This window comes from Colobus angolensis, unplaced genomic scaffold, assembly GCF_000951035.1.
Source record: "Colobus angolensis palliatus isolate OR3802 unplaced genomic scaffold, Cang.pa_1.0 Scaffold13, whole genome shotgun sequence".
Taxonomy (NCBI): Eukaryota; Metazoa; Chordata; class Mammalia; order Primates; family Cercopithecidae; genus Colobus; species Colobus angolensis.
The window spans coordinates 7,328,202-7,343,451 of NW_012114252.1; the positions used below are offsets into that span (position 1 = coordinate 7,328,202).

The 15,250-nt window shown below is 40.2% G+C and overlaps 1 pseudogene; it reads right to left on the bottom strand.

Moving 5' to 3' along the window:
- Window positions 1-5,765: 5,765 nt before the first annotated feature.
- On the bottom strand, window positions 5,766-7,942 carry LOC105505943 (annotated as a pseudogene).
- Window positions 7,943-15,250: the final 7,308 nt, after the last annotated feature.

The following is a 15,250-nucleotide window of genomic DNA, read 5'->3' on the forward strand; positions in this document are numbered from 1 at the left end:
CAGGTAGGCAAGCAGGAAGAAAAAGGAGCGAATTCCTCCTTCCTCTGCTGTTTCATTTTATTTTGGCCCTCAGTGGATTGAAGAATGCCCCCCTATACCGGGAGAGCAATCTATTTTACTGAGTCCACTTGTTCAAATGTTATTCTCATTCAGAAATACCTCCACGGGCACTCCCAGAAACAATCTGGGCACCCCATGGCCCAGTCACATTGACACGTAAAATTGACTCTCACAGAATCCCAAAGAGCGAGAGTCATGGACCCATGTTCCTAATAGCTTAGGCCATTGTTTGTGGCATTTGGCCCATTCCCTTTCCACAGCTATGGTCACCCTCAATTGTGTCAGCTGCCTACAAAACTGAGTGATGGGATGGGGCTCTTCTTTAAATGACCACTCAGAGCCCCATTCCCTCCGCCTCCCCAAACACCCCAAACCCCTGCTAAGAAATTGGAGCTCTGGAACTCTTTGGTAGCCAAAAGACCCTTGATGCAATTCAATCTCTGACTGGTTTCATGCAGAAATGTGGAGACTAGTATTCTCCCCCCACAACCAGCCATATGTTCTTACTGAGGCAATAGGGCACTAGAAAAGAACCTCTTGTCTTCTGACCATGGCTCCCATCACCCTTGGCCTAAGCTCCTTGCCAAAGGACAGGTCTTCAGAATATGTTTGCTGCCTCTTTAGCACCTGAGCTCTGGGATTTTCCCATAAGAAAATTTATCTGACTCTTAACTTGCCCACCACCATTATCCAAATGCTTGTGTCTCCCCAAATACATGTTAAAACCTAATCACCAACGCAACGGAATTAGGAGGTGGCAAGTGATTAGGTCATGAGGGAAGAACCCTCATGAATGAGATTAATGTCTTTGTAAATGTGGCCCTAGAGAGCTGTCTTGCCCTTTCTACCATGTGAAGAGACAGCAAGAAGGCATCATCCATGAATCAGAAAGCAAGCTCTCAACAGACATTGAATCTGCCAGCATTTGTAATCCTGCAGTTCCTAGACTCCAGGAATTAAATTTCAGCTATTTATAAGCTACCCAGTGTTGTTATAGCAGCCTGAATGGACTAAGACCACCCCATACCCCACCACCGCAGCCCACCCTACTATGCACAAACATCTCCAAATCCCAACAGCGGGTTCATTACAGGCTAGAGCTGGACCCTTGCTACAAATACAAAGAAAGCAATTGACATAAAATTAAATCAAATTCAGAGATTGCCATTATTAACCTTTTAATGTTTTTCTTACCTTCTGGTGTTTCATTGCATATTTACTACAAAATTGGGACTGTGTATGATATGAATTTAATATACAGCTCTTTTAAAAAACTTAGGGCTGGGCGTGGTGGCTCACGTCAGTAATCTCAGCACTTTGGGAGGCCGAGGTGGGCAGACCATGAGGTCAGGAGTTTGAGACCAGCCTGGCCAACATGATGAAACCTCGTCTCTACTAAAAATACAAAAATTAGCCGGGCGTGTTGGCATGCTCCTGTAATCCCAGTTACTTAGCCACCCACAAAAGACAAGAGAGAGGCTGAGGCAGGAGAATCGCTTGAACCTGGGAGGCAGAGGTTGCAGTGAGCCTAGATAGCGCCACTGCACTCCAGCCTGGGTGACAGAGTGAGACCTCGTCTTGGGGGAAAAACACACACACACACACACACACACAAACACACACAACAACAACAACAACAACTTAGGCACAGAATATTGAATGCGTCATGTCTTTGGTTGTAGAATACTTAATCATTGATGATCGATGTAAGCAAGGCTCTTTTCTATTATACTTTTAAATACAATAAAGTAACAATAACAACTACCATTATTTCTCTCTGACAAAGGTACTTCCCTAATAATTTTGATACATGACATGTGTTGCACTGATATAAATTGTTTTTGATATATGCAGTGTATTGCGTTCCTTTATGTATGTGTTCTTTAATATTCGTTTTTCCTAAAGTCTCATTCTGTCCTTCCCTTTTTTCCACTGAAAACTGTTTTCATATTTATTGATGTGTGTACCATCTAGTTTTTGTCATTATATAGTATGCATTTACCACATTTTGCTTATTAATTCCTCCACTGTTGACCATGTGGGTTATTCTGACTTGTCCTGACAGTCATTGTCATGACAGACATCTCTTACGTGTCCTCATAAGGGCCTGTGGAGGAATGTCTCTGCGATATATATCCATGTATGCAATTAGTAAGCCATGGGACCTTGACTATCCTAAGTACTACCATATTGCTTTCCAGTGTTATTCAAGTCTCCATCCTCCTGCTTTATTATAGACCCCTTGTATCATATGCTCTTTGAACTTTTGGCTATTATGGTAACCTGTAAATCAGTATCTCATTTTTATTTTTATTCATATTTTTCTGACTGCTCTGGAATTCTGACATCTTTTCATAGAATTGCCAACCTCTGAGGCTTCTTCTGAGAAATATACATTCATAGATTTGCTCACTTATCTATTTTTGCACTTAATGTTATCTCTTGAATAATTTCTCATAATATCCATGAACATTATAATGCATTTAAAATATTCCATAATATACCATATATAGTTTAGCCATTGCTCTTTTATTAAGCCTTTATGTGGTTTCCAATTTTGGCTAACTCTGATAAACATCCCTGTACATACATTCTTGTCTACAAGCATGCTTATTTCTTTTTGACTCTGTCTTGGACGAATGACTGATTCAAAGGACATGAAACAATTTAAGTCACTTAGTACATACTGCCAAATTGCTTCCCTGAAAGGTTTCCATTACATTACAGTCTCATTAAGAGTGTATACGAGTACTTATCTTGCCGTATACTCATATTTTCCAAATCATCACCAACCTGAGGCATGAAAACCTCTAGTTCATTTGTGCTTAAATTGCTCACTAGTGACGCTTGAACCTATTTAACATAGATGAGAGGTTTGTATTTCTTCTTTTGTAAATTATATCCTAGGTTCTCTAGGCTGTTTGTGCTACATTGTTGATTTGCAAGAGCTCTTTACATAAATAGTATTTATTCATATTGCTTTCCGTATCTGTGGCATAAGGTGATAGTTCTAGTACTTGAGAAGATGGCAGTTGTTTGGAGCTTGTCTTTTGTGGGTGGCTAAGAACAGTGGGTTGTAAGAATGCCACTAGATGTCTGCAAAAGCAAGATAAGTAACTGGAAGCAGTGGAGGAGTTTCAGGTAACACTCCTGCAGTAAAATAATTGTAGATGAGCTGCAAAGTCTCTACCAGAAGAGCTGACTATTGCCTCTCAGCAGAGAGGTGCCAAGAATCCCCTCTGCTCCACATCTCAGCTCATTGCTTCATCTTACTCCTGTTCATACTTGACTGCATTAGGAACCTCTCATTGACTACGGAAAGCCCAAGGCCTTGGAGGGAAAGCAGGAATGATGATAAGTATTTGATAAATTCAAACTTCAAGACAAAGGCTGTAGGCAAACGCAGTGTTTTCTTAATATCTGTTTTTAATGAGAGTTACAGATAATTCCATTTTATGTGGTTTCCAAATCAGATCTATTGTACCATAAACCTATTTATAATTATCAAGCAGCTAAGAGCACAGCACACCTTGTTCTCTGCTGTGTCAAATTTTGCTGAAAGCCAGTACATTCACCTCCAGAGGAGTCTTAAAAATATGTCAACAGTGCTCCTGTTTGCACTTAAGGTTGGACATGTGTAAGGCTAATCGTAGAACAATGTAACTGTCATGCTGCAAGGGCCACTGAAATCCCACCTGTCTCTGCTTCACTTCAGGGATTTTTGTCCCCATTCTCCTAAGAGAGAAAAGAAGTCATTTAGCCACTAACTGTTCGCTAAGTGGCTGCAGAATAGCTTGTGCTAAATAGTGCTTGACACTTGATTTGTCTACAAATCTTCAGCTGGGCAAATGTCTGCCCAGTCCCAAGCCCCTCTTTCTTGGATACCAGGTGCAGAACCTACACACAAGTCTCTGGAAACTTTTAAAGGTTGGATGTTTCCTATAGGGCAATCAAAAGTAATTTTCACTACTGTTTACACGTCTTTATGTGTTCCAGAGGGAAGGTGTTCGTATGCCTTGAAAAGCTGGATGAAATACTATCTCGTTTCTATGAGCCTGATACACTCTGATCATGCTACTTTTATGTCATGGATTCAATTTCCTTATCCAATTACTGCATGTCCTTATAGGTGTCCATAGAGGGGGAGGGTGCTTTTTTTTTCTTTTTTCTTTTCCTTGTTTCTCTAAGAAAGGAAGGTATGCCTTTCTTACTACAAGCCTACAATAACCAAAACAGCATGGTACTGGTACCAAAACAGATATATAGACCAATGGAATGGAACAGAGCCTTCAGAAATAACACCACACATCTACAACTATCTGATCTTTGACAAACCTGACAAAAACAAGCAATGGGGAAAGGCTTTCCTGTTTAATAAATGGTGTTGGGAAAACTGGCTAGCCATGTGCAGAAAACTGAAACTGGACCCCTTCCTTACATTCTTTTAAATTGTAAAGGAACTTATTTAAATGGTAAATTATAAGGGTACAAATTAAATTAAAGGTACAATTTACAATTCAAATTAAATTGTACAATTAAATTGTAAAGGTACAATTTACTTATAATAAAATGCACAGATTTTAAGTGTAGTTTAAAGTGTTTTGACAAATGCATACATCTGTGTAACTATCACTCCAATCAAGATCTAGAATATTTCTATCACCCTGTCATCTTCATGCTCATTCTAGCCAATTCATCTTAGTCCCTGCCACCTTATTTTCTGTAACTATATTTTAGTTTTGAATGTTATAGAACTTCATAGAAATAGAATTACTCAGCAAGAATTCTTTTGTACCTTGTTTCTTTTGCTCAATAAAATGCTTTGAGAATTAATCTATGTTGTTGTATCAACATTTCATTATTATTGTTATTATTGTATTTACATTAAAATACCACAGTTTGTTTATCCATTAAATTGTTGATAGGCATTTGGGTTGTTTCTAGTTTTTGCTTTTTATGTCATTTTATGGACATACATTTTATCAGGACATAAAAAGCATTAACTGTAAATAGAAAGACTGATAAGCAGGACTACTTTAAAAGTAAGAATTTCTGTTTATCCAAAGGCATACTAAGACAGGGAAAGGCAAATTGCTGAGTGACAGAAGACAGCTGCAATACTAAAACCAGAATATACAAGTAATTCCTACAACTCATTTCATTTATTTTAAGTAAACATCTAGTAGTATAATTCCTCTGCCTTAGGTTAAGATACATTTGCTTTTATTTAGAAAAATGAATAAAACTACTGAACCGTTTTCCCAAGTGTTTGTACTGTTTTGTAGTCAGCAATGTATGAAAGTCCATGCTCCACCTCTTGGCCAACATTTGGTATTATCGTCTTGAATTTTAACCATTCTAGTGAGTATAAAGTAGTTTCTTACTTTGGTTTTAATTTGCGATTTCCTGATAACTAAAGTGTTGAGCACCTTTTCCTTTGCTTACTGGCTATTCATATGTCTTTTTTTTATATATATATAAAATGGCATCTTCTTTATTTTGCATAGATAAATTTCAGAACAAAATTTTAAAAAACCCACAGTACACAACATCCAATCCTGTTGTCAAATTAGGGAGGAAATGGGGCTTGATACCCTTGTTTCCTGCCTTAGATACAAGGATGGGAGAGAAAAAACACTAGGCATCATCAGAGTGAGGCAGATGGGACAGGGCCACTCAAGGCTGTGGTGGGAGCCCTGAGAACACTACACAGAGCGCACAAGGTTTCCAAGCATGAACTCCTGATCTATTCTTTCCATGCGAGACACAACCTCATTGCCCTCAAATGGGAGGATCTCATCAGGAACAGTAGCAGTGGGTTCCTCTGCTGTCACTTCATCTTCATTGATACCTAGGCCTAGCTTGATCATGCAGTAGATGTAGTTGGAGTGGGTCTGTGAATCCTCAAGGAAGAAGTCAGAAGAGCAGCTTGGTTTCCAACAGCAGCACCACCCAGTCCTTGACAGCCTTGTCATTCTTGTCCGTCTCAGCCTTATGCCACAGCGTCTCCACAATGGGGTGCTCACGGTGATCACCAGGTGCCCTTTGGCCATCAGGTAACCATCATAGAGGTGTCCCAAAGTGCCTGGGCTTCCACAATCTGCTCCATAATGGCTGTCAAGCCATAGATGCTGGTCACAATGCAGCAGGTGAAGACTCAAGCCTATTGGAAGCTGTCACCTTCTCAACCTTCTTATCCAAGATTATTTTCATGAACTTGCAGAGGTTCTCAAGCTTTACCTTGCACTCTTCCATTTTCTTCTGCTCCTCACCTTCAGGTAGCTCCAGACCCTCCTTGGTAACTGAGACGAGGCCCTTCCCATTAAACTCCTTGAGCTGCTGCATGCAGTACTTATCAGTGGGGTTGGTATCATACACTACCTTAAAGCCCCGCTTCTGCACTCACTGCACAAAAGCAGAGCTGGCCACCTGTTCATTTCTCTCACCAGTGATGTAGTAGGTGTATCCTTCATAAAAAAAAAAAGACATATTCTGACAGAGATGTCATCCCTTCCAGACTGGGAGGTATGAAAGTGCAGCAGCTCAGACAGGTGTTGCCTGTTAGGGGAGTCCTTGGGGATTCCAAACTTTAGATTTTTAGAGAATACCACATAGAATTTCTTGTAATTCTCTTTGTCTTCTGCCAACTCAGAGAAGAGCTCAAAGTACTACTTAACAATGTTTTTGTGAATGACTTTCAAGATTTTGCTCTGCTGGAGCATTTCTCAAATGTTCAGGGGTAGATCCTCAGAGTCAACCGTACCACGAGTAAAGTTGAGATCCTCTGGTATCAGTTCATCACAGCTGTGCATGATGAACACATGAAGGATGTAGAGTTTGATGGTGTCTTTATTCTTATTATTCTCAAAGAAGTCAAAAGGAGCCTGACTAGGGATGAATAGCAATGCTCTGAATTCCAACTGACCTTCTATAGAGAAGTGCTTGACTGCCAAGTGGTCTTCCCAGTCATTAGTGTGGCTATTACGGAATTCTCCATACTTCTCCTGGATGATGTAATCATGGTTTCTTGTCCAAATAGGCTTGGTCTTGTGTAGCTTTTCCTGATCAATGTATTTCTCTCTGATCTTCTTGGTTTTCTTTTTCTTATCCTTACCACTGTCATCCTCCTCCTTTGAACCCACATTTTCAATCTTGGGCTTTTCCTCATTATCTTTATCCTCCTATTATTTCTTGCCTTTCTCTTCCTCTGCCTCATCATCACTGATTTCCTTCTCTCTTTCCTTCCTCAGATAGAGGGTGATGGGTTAACCTATGAACTGTGAGTGCTTTTTCACTGCATCTTTGACCCATCTCTCTTCTAAGTACTCTGTCTGGTTTTCTTTAAGGTGGAGGATCATTTTGGTACCCCTGCCATGGTCAGCACATACAGTGAAGGAACCCCCACCAGAGGACTCCCAGGCTCACTGTTCATCATCGTTGTGCTTTGTGATCACAACCACTTTCTCTGCCACCACATACACAGAATGAAAGCCAACACCAAACTGACAATCATGGAGATGTCTGCACCAGCCTGAAGAGCCTCCATAAATCCTTTAGTATCAGACTTGGCAATGGTTCCCAAAGTATTTATGAAATCAGCTTTGTCATGCCAATGCCTGTGTCCACCCCAAAGTCAGGGTGCATTCCTGAGGGTTGGGCATGATGTCAATTTTCAGCTCTTTACCACTGTCCAACTTGTGTCTGCCAGGCCCTCATAGAGAATCATGTCCAAGGCATCAGAAACTTTAGAAATCAACTCTTGAAGGAAAATCTGCTTGTTGGAATAGAAGATATTGATAATAAGAGACCTGAGTTAGGCAATTTCTGTCTGAAAGGCAAAAGTCTCCACCTCCTCCTCTTCATGGTGCACTTCCTCAGGCATTTTGAAAAGAAAAGCCTTACAAGTACTAAAGAGCAAGGTGGGTTGGGACTGTCCCACACACATGGGGCACCAGGCTGTGCAACAGTGACTTGGAGCCCATATGTCTTCCTTTGAATTGAATTGTCTATTCAAGTCTTTTGTACGTTTTTCAAAGTGAGGTTATTGTCTTTTTATTATTGAGTTTTAAGAGTTTCCTAATATACTCTGGATAAAAGTCATTTGTCAGATATTTGTGTTACAAATGTGTTGTGTTTTGCTATTTTCCTAATTTTGTCTTTTGATGAGCATGCACTCATACACATACATACAGTGGAACACTGTAAAGTCTTAAAAACAAGAAAATGCTGTTTACAGCAACGTGGATGGAACTGGAGGACATTATGCTAAGAGAAATAAACCAGGAACCAAAAGACAAATACTGTATGATCCCATTTGTATGCAGAATCTGAAAAAGTCAATCTGGTAGAAACAGAGTAGAAAGGTGGTTACAAAAGGCTGGGGGAAGGGAGAGAGATGGGGAATGGGAAGATGTTGATCAAAGGATACAAAATTTCAGTTAGACTGGAGGAATAAGTTTTAGTGATCTATTGCACTGCATGGTGGCCACAGTTAATAATGTATTGTATATGTCAAAATTGCTAAAAGAATCGATTTTTAATTTTCTCACCACAAGAAGAAAGGTAATTTGGCACTATGGTGTGAATACCCCAAAAATGATGTGTTGAAAACTTGATTCCCAGTGAAGCAGTGTTATGAGGTGAGGCCTAATGGGAGACATTTAGGTCATGAGGGTTCCACCCTCACAAATGAATTGATGCCTATTGTAAAACGGCTTGAAGCTGCAAGTTCAGTCTCTTGCTCTCTCTTCTGCCATAAGATAGGCAGCAAGAAGGCCTTTCCCAGATGCCAACCCATCAATCTTGAATTTTCCAGCCTCCAGAACCATGAGCCAATACAGTTTCATCATAAATTAACCTTTCTCAGGTATTCTGTTACAGCCCCACAAAACAAATGGAGACAGTTGGTGAGGTAATTAGCTTCACTGAATCTTTCTACAATATATACACAGAACAAAACATCATGTTATACTTATACACAATTATTATTTGTCAAGTAAAATTTCAAAAAAATTTTTAAAGTATGTTGTTCAGTGTCCTAATAATTGGTGAAATTCCCCTTCTCTTTCTGTTATTGATTCATAATTTAATTCTGTTATAGTCATATAATATTTTATATTACTTGACTCTTATGGATCTTATTAAATTTACTTTGAGTTCATTTATACACTAGCAACAACCTACGTTGGTAAATGTTCTACAGGTGCTAACAAAAAATGTCAATTCTGCTGCTAGTGGGTAGAATTTTTCATAAACATCAATTAGGTCAAGTTTGTTAATTGTGTTCTTCGGGTCTTACATAGCCTTACTGATTTTCTGCATACATTTTCTATCAATTATTGGGAGAAGAATATGGAAATTTCCTGTATGATTTTTAGATGTATTTATTTCCCTTTTTATTTATAACAGTTTGCTTCATGTATTTTGAAGGTTTTGTTTTGTTTTGTTTTTGAGGTGGAGTCTTGCTCTGTCACCCAGGCTGGAGTGCAGTGGCACGATCTCGGCTCATTGCAACCTCCGCTTCCCAGGTTCAAGTGACTCTCCTGCCTTAGCCTCCCAGGTATCTGGGTCTATAGGCACGTGCCACCATGTCTGGCTAATTTTTGCATATTTAGTAGAGACAGAGTTTCACCATGTTGGCCAGGCTGGTCTCAAACTCCTGACTTCAAGTGATCTGCCTGCCTCACCCTCCCAAAGTGCTGGGATTACAGGCATTAGCCACCACATCCACCCTATTTTGAGGTTTTGTTATTAGGTACATAAGATTTTATATTATTGTTGGCAGACAATTGTCCATGGGTTACTTGCATATCTACAGGTTTTCTGAATAAAACCAAGGCATTAACAGTCTGAGCTCTTTCACATTGTGATTATTTTACCTTTTTTGTTGTAAAATAGTTTTGCTGGGTATAAAATTATATGTTTATAATTTTCCTCTTTCAGTAGTTAAAAGATGTTGCTCTCCTACTTTTCCCTTATATTACTTTTGATGCTGCTGCCATTCTTAGCTTTGTTCCTGTGTATATATATTCTTTCTTCCCTGCTGACTACTTACATTTTTCCCACTAAAAAAATTACTATCATATTATATTAGTCCATTTTCATACTGCTATGAAGAAATACCTGGGACTGGGTAATTTATAAGAAAAAGAAGTTTAATGAAATTACAGTCCACATGGCTAGGGAGGCCTTAAAATCATGATGGAAGGTGAATGAGGAACAAAGGCATATCTTACATGGCAGCAGGCAAGAAAGCTTGTGCAGGGGAGCTGCCCTTTATAAAAGCATCAGATCTTGTGAGACTTAGTCACCATCACAAGAAGAGCAGAGGAAAAACCCACCCCCATGATCCAATTACCTCCCACTGGATCCCTCCCATGACCTGTAGAAATTATGAGAGCTACAATTCAAGATGAGATTTGGGTGGGGATACAGCCAAACCATATCATTCCATGTCTTGCCCCTCCCAGATCTCATGTCTTCACATTTCAAAACCAATTCTGCCTCCCAAGCAGTTCCCCAAAGTCTTAACTCATCTCAGCATTAACTCAAAAGTCCACAGTCCAACGTCTCATCTAAGACAAGGCAAGCCCCTTCCATCTATGAGCCTGTAAAATCAAAAGCAAGTTAATTACTTCCTACAAATAATGGTGGTACAAGAATTGGGTTAATATAACTGTTCCAAATGGGAGAAATTGGCCGAAATAAAGGGGATACAGTCCCCATGCAAGTCTGAAATCTGGCAGGGCAGTCAAATCTTAAAGCTTTAAAATGATCTCCTTTGACTCCATGTCTGACATCCAGGTCATGCTGATGCAAGACGTGGGTTCCCATGGTCTTGGACAGCTTCTCCCCTGTGGCTTTGCAGGGCACAACTGTCCTCTCTGCTGCCTTCACAAGCTGGCATTAAGTGTCTGTGGCTTTTCCAGGCACATGGTGCAAGCTGTCAGTGGATCTACCATTCTGGAAGGATGGTGGCCCTCTTCTCACAGCTCCAGTAGGCAGTGTCCCAGTGGGGACTCTGTGTAGGGGCTCCCACCCCACATTTTCCTTCCACATTGCCCTAGCAGAGATTCTCCATGAGGGATCTGCCTCTGCAGCACACCCTTGCCTGGACATCCAGGCATTTCTGTACATCCTCTGAAATCTAGGCAGAGGTTCCTAAACCTTAATTCTTGACTTCTGTGCACCCACAGTCACAATAACACATGTAAGCTGCCAAGGCCTGGAGTTTGCACCCTCTAAAGCAATGGCCTGAGCTCTACATTGGCCCCCTGTAGCCACAGCTGGGATTCAGGGTACCAAGTCTCAAGACTGCATGAAGCAGCAAAGCCCTGGGCCTGGCCCACAAAACCATTTTTTTTCCTCCTAGGCCTCCAGGCCTGTGATGGAAGGGGCTGCCATGAAGACTTCTGATATGTTCTGGAGACACTTTCCCCATTGTCTTGGCAATTAACATTTGGCTCCTGGTTACTTATGCAAATTTCTGCAGCTAGCTTGAATTTGTCCTCAAAAAATAGGTTTTTCTTTGCTGTTGCATCATCAGCCTGCATATTCTCTGAAGGTTTATGCCTGCTTCCTCTTGAACACTTTACCACTTAGAAATTTCTTCTGCCAGATATCCTAAATCATCCCTCTCAAGTTCAAAGTTCTACAGATCTCAAGGACAGGGGCAAAATGCTGCCAGTCTCTTTGTTAAAGCATAACAAGAGTCATCTTTGCTCCAGTTCCCAACAAGTTCCTCATCTTCATCTGACACCACCTCAACTGGGACTTTATTGTCCATATCACCATCAGCATTTGGGTCAAAGCCATTCAACAAGTCTCTAGGAAGTTCCATAGTTTCCGAAATCTTCCCGTCTTCTTCTGAGCCCGCCAAACTGTTCCAGCCTCTGCCTATTACCCAGTTCCAAAGTCACTTCCACATTTTTGGGTATCTTTACGGCAGTGCCCCATTACTTGGTACCAATTTATTGTATTAGTCCATTTTCACATTTCTATGAAGAAATACCCAAGACTGGGTAATTTATTTTTTAAAAAGAGGTTTAATGGACTCCAGTTCCACATGGCTAGGGAGGGTAACAATCATGGTGGAAGGCAAAAGAGGAGAAAAGGCACATCTTACATGACAGCAGGCAAGAGAGCATTTGCAGGGGAATTGCCCTTTATAAAATCATCAGATCTTGTGAGACTTACTCACTATCATGAGACCAGCATGGGAAAATAATGCCCCCATGATTCAATTACCTCCCACCCAGTTTCTCCCATGACATGTGGGGATTATGGTGAAGCAGCATCATTCATCTGGGTGATACCTAAGGTTTGTTGACTCTCACCAAGGAAATCAAAGATGTGGACACACAAGGAGTAAGGTTAAGAGCAGAGGTTTAATAGGTGAAAGAAAGAGAGAAGCTCTCTGCACAGAGAGGGATCCCAGAGAAAATGGGTTGCTGCTTCCTCAATGAAATGCAGAAGGTTTTATAGATGAGATTGAGGAGGCAGTGTCTGATTTATGTAGGGCACAAAAGATTGGCCAGACCAGGTGTGCCATTTGTATAGTACGTGAAGAAGCTGGCCACCCCACCCTAATCTTTTATTATGCAGATGAGTTCTCTACTTGTCTGGCACCATGTTGCCTGTTCCTTTGCTGTACACATGGTGACAAAAGGGAAGATGAAGCTTCCATGTTGAACATACCTGGCTTCCAGGTAACCCTTTTTTTTTTTGCACAGCTGCTGGCATTCACCCATGCAAGCTTCCAGCTTGCTTATCTATGTCTGCAGCTCAAGTTTTCAGACTGCTGTTTGTTAGAAAAAGAAATGATTTGGGGGCTGCCTTTTATTAAAAGAGAAGCCTTGCTGAGGACTGCTTTACCCTCACTATCTGCCTAAGTAATTTCTAGCTCCTGTATCAATGGGAGCTACAATTCAAAATGAGATTTGGGTGGGGACACAGCCAAACCATATCAGATATACCCTGATGTAATTTTCTTCATGTTTCTTTTACTTGGAATTTATTAAGTTTCTTGGAAAATGTTGGGCCATTATTTCTTCAAATATTTATTTTCCTCTTAACCCCTTCTTCTAGGACATCAATTTCATGTGTTAGGCTACTAAAAGCTGTTCTAAAACTCACAAATACTGTTCTTTTTGGTTTGGGTTGGTTTTTTGTTTTGTTTTGTTTTTGTTTTTGTCTTTTTTTCCTCTGTGTTGGATTTCAGATTATTATTATTGCTGTGTTTTCAAGTTCACTAATCTTTTCCTCTGTAGGTAGAATCTGTTATTAATTCCCTTCATGTATTCTTTTGGTCTCAAATATTGTTGTTTTCATCAGTATAACTTCAATTTGGATCTTCTAAATATATATTCCAAAAGTCTGTTTATCATGTGCAAGTTTTCGTCTACCTTTTTGAGCCTATTGTTTATATTTATATCATTCTTTACTAATATTATTATTGATGTCTGCATTAGTTATCTAGGGCTGCCATAGCAAAGTCCACAAAATGAGCTTAAACAAGATAAATGTATTATCTTACAGTTTGAGAAGCCAGTATGAAACCAAGATGTTGGCAGAGTGGGCTCTTTTTGAGGATTATGAGGGAAGGATCAATTCCAAGCCTCTCTCTTTGGCTTGTAACTGGTCAGCTTCTTTCTGTGTCTCTTCACATCATCTTCCCTTATACATACTTTTCTCTGTGTCCAAATTTATCCTTCTTTAAAGGATACCAGTGATATTAGTTTAGGAGCTACCCTAAACCTCATGTTAACTTAGCTAATTACTTTTGCAATTACTCTATTTCCAAATAAGATCCCATTCTGAGTATTGCAATTTAGGACCTCAACATACAAATTTGGTGGGGCGGGGGATACAATTTAATGCATACAATATTATTTCTGCATGGCTTCTACTGTTTTATTTTTTCTGCTCATTATGGGTTGAATTTCCTATTTTTTGAATGCCTGTTTATTTTTGTTTGGATGTCAGATGCTGTGAAATGTACATTCATTATGGTTTGCTGGAGAATTTTGTATTCTTTTAAATATTTTTGGTCTTTGTTCACAGACACACGTAAATTACTTGGAAACAATTTGATCTTTTTCATGTTTGTTTTCAAGCTGTGTTAGCTGGGTCCAGAACAATTTTTAGTCTGGTTCTTCTTTACCCCATTACTGTGACAATATCCTTCTGAGGATTGTACTTGACGCTCCATGGGTGAGGAGCCATTTCAACTCTGGCTGGTGCAATCACTGAGGATGATTCTGTCAGATCCTTCCTGCTGTTTTTTCTGGGCCTGATGTAGTTTCCTGACATGCATGCACTGATCAGTACAGAGCTGAAAATTCAAAGGGATCTTCCCATGGATGTCTAGAGTCTCTCTACGTAGTTCTCTCCTCTCCATTCCTCTTCTCTGTGAGTTCTAGTCACCTTGGGCCCCCTAGATTTTGTCTTCTCAACTTGGGTATATTGCTGAGCCTCTTCCTGCATTGCACCCTGTAAACGCCTTTAAGGCACCAAGCTGGGGCAAGTTTGGGGCTCATTTTGTTCCTTGTCCTTGTCTATGCTTCCCATTGTCAAATATCTGAAAGAAAAAAAAAAAAACAACTCATCTATTTTGTCCATTTTTTAAGTGGGAACATTAATTTGATCTTCTATGTCCTTCTGGCTAAAGTAGTCTTCAAATTTGATCTTTTTATTTTCATTTAATGCCTATTTATTGAGCTGCTACTATGTGTCGGGCACTGTTCTAAATGCAGGGAAATGCATCAGTAAACAAGAGCTGATAATAATCCCAAAATTAGGTATAATGTGGGAAACCAAACACTAAGAAACAAATATATAAGTGAACTGTCAGATGGAATTGTGTGCTAAGAAGCAAAATAAGGCAAAAAAGGCAAACAGAGAGTGCTAATGCTGAGAGAGGATTGTAATTTAAAATAAAGTGGACAGGGAAGATGCTGCAGGAAAGCAATCATTACAGCAAAGATGTGGAGGAGGCAAATGAGCAAGGCATGGAGAAATGTTTGGGAAAAATGCTTCCGTTTGGGGGAACAGGAATTGCGGAAGCCCTGAGGCAGGAGCATGCCAGGAGTGCTTCAAGAAAAACAAAGAAGCCAGTGTGGCTAGAATTGAGTGACTGGGGAAGGAGGGAGGGGAAGTGAGGTCAGAGTGGTCATGGCTGGGGATGGAGAGG